Genomic DNA, 2574 nt, shown 5'->3' on the forward strand with positions numbered 1-2574 from the left:
GAGGGGGGTTACAACTCTATCTAATGGAACGACTCACACTGGATTTCCTACAAGAGGCACTGGCAGAAACAGTGAGGCTGTGTATCTAAGAAACAGAACTTACGTCATGGTGGGGTCCTGTTGCATCATCATTTGTAGCTGATTTCTTACGTTTAGCTTATTACTATTATGGGGGCGTTGTGTTACACTATTATTGCAAGCGGTTAAGCAATCACCACCGGTAAAGTAATCCTCGCCTTGTTGATTGCCCGACGCACGGCAAGTCCAAGTCATCGGCGACGCAAGAGACAGAAGGAGGAGAAAGCGCCTTGGGTGCTTTCATATTGTGGGGGCGGTCTTCTCAATCGCCGACAGCCCCACTATCGGTACTATGCCTTCAACGACCCCAGCCAACAGCCACCCACGCATACCGTACGCCTTCCTCGGCAACTTCGGCTTGCTGGTCTCCAAGCTCTCGCTCGGCAGTTGGCAAACCGAGGCGGTCAGCCATTTCACGCTCTTCGCGGATCTCAGTGGCTGCCCACGAGCTCGTGCCTCAGTAGAAGGCCCAGCCTTGCGCGATCACGAAGTTCATCGCGCGTACGGTCTCCTCAACGGGGGTGTATGGGTCAGGCTGGTTGCAGAAAATGACGTCCACATACTCTTGATCGAGTCACTTGGGCGAAACGTTCGTGCCCTCGATGATGTGGTCGCGACTGAGACCACGGTCATTCGGGCCCACCGAGTCAACGCGCTTCGAGCCGTAAAAGATTTTGGTAGTGACCACACGGTCCTCCCGGTTCCAGACGCCATCGGAGATGCCCTTCTTCACCATGTCCTTCTCAGCGAGTCCGTCACCGTACATCTCGGCGTAGCCGAAGAAGCGCACGCCGTGCTCGAAGGCGGCCTTCATCATCTCGTACCAAGCTTCAGGTGTGTACTTGTCGCTAGCATCTACCCAACTGCCCAGCGCGAGTTTCGACACCAGGAGGACGGAGTTGCCGAGGAAGCAGTCGGTCATGCGAGTAGGCTTGTTGGTCGAAGTAGAGTCTATGGCAGCGTGTGGTGGTGGACTGGGTGTCGGTGAATTCCAAAATGGCGAGAAGGGGCGATGGCGTCACCAACCAGTTACCACCCGACCGCTATAAATCTTACGGTATGTCACCGAATCTGTCACCGCACAGTAAGTTTGTCTTGTCGCGCCAGCGATTGCTCCCGAATAGAGGCAAAACGAGGGATCTGCTGCATCATCGTCGCAGTCCGATCGGCACGTCCACATCTTCCGGAACCTACTGCAGTCGATCTCACCGGTACCACACATACAACTTGGTGCTGTGCACGAGAGGCTCGTACAGTCGAAGCATAGAACGATGAATACTGCTGTGTTTGGTGGCATTGCCGCAGAGGTTGAGCACAGGACCAAACCCTGCAATATCGTGCCAGCTACGACCGAAAATAATTGATTTTAAGAACGCCTGTGAAGAGACCTAGCAAAGTCTGACAAGACCCGTACCCTACAGGTGCTGCGAGCGCAGCGCGGCTGTTCCGCCCGGCTTCGACAGCTCCGGCACGAACGGAATCAGCACGTCGATCTCCGCCTTCACCTCGGTGGTGATCTTGTCCACCGCCTCCATCGCCTTCAAATTTTGCTCGAGCTGGGCCAGCGTCTTGGCTCCGATCATGACTGTTGACACGTTCTCGTTGCTGACACACCAGGCCAGAGCGAGCTCCGCCATCGACACCCCCAGCTTGTCAGCCACAGGTCCAAGCTTGTCCGCCTTCTCGACACGCTGAGCGAAGTCAGGGGTGAACTCCTTGAACACCGGATTCTCCATGCGAGAGCCTTCGGGTGTGCCTGCACTGTACTTGCCCGTGAGAGCTCCGAACGCCAGCGGCGACCAGGTCATAAGACCGAGCTTGTACTTCTTGTACAGGTCGACATACTCGAAGTCCACTTTGTTGCGGTCCAAGATGCTGTAGATGGATTGCTCCACGATGGGGCGAATCAAACCGAGGCGGTCAGCCACTTCACACGCTTCGCGGATCTCAGCGGCTGCCCACGAGCTCGTGCCCCAGTAGAAGGCCCAGCCTTGCGCGATCACGAAGTTCATCGCGCGTACGGTCTCTTCGATGGGGGTGTATGGGTCAGGTTGGTTGCAGAAAATAACGTCCACGTACTCCTGATCGAGTCGCTTGAGCGAAGCCTTCGTGCCCTCGACAATGTGTTTGCGGCTCAGACCCTGCTCGTTCGGCCCGCACTTAGCCCCGAAATTCTTAGGCCCAAAGAAAATATTGGTGGTGATGACCAGGTCCTCGCGGCTCCACGTGCCCTCGACAATGCCCTTGTTGATGGCGGCGCCCATGTTCCTCTCGGCGAGGCCACCGCCGTACGCCTCGGCGTTGTCGAAGAAGTTGACGCCGTGCTCGAAGGCGAGCTTCATCATGTCGTACCAGGCGTCGGCCGTGTACTTATCGTTGACGTCCATCCAGCTGCCGAGCGAGAGCTTGGAGACCAGCAGGCCTGAGTTGCCCAGGAAGCGGTAGGTCATGCGGTTGGGCTTGGCGTCGGTCGAGGCGGGGGCCATGGTGCTTGAG

The sequence above is a fragment of the Phytophthora cinnamomi genome (genome assembly GCF_018691715.1).
Source record: "Phytophthora cinnamomi strain GKB4 chromosome Unknown Contig15, whole genome shotgun sequence".
In the NCBI taxonomy this organism is placed as follows: domain Eukaryota; phylum Oomycota; class Peronosporomycetes; order Peronosporales; family Peronosporaceae; genus Phytophthora; species Phytophthora cinnamomi.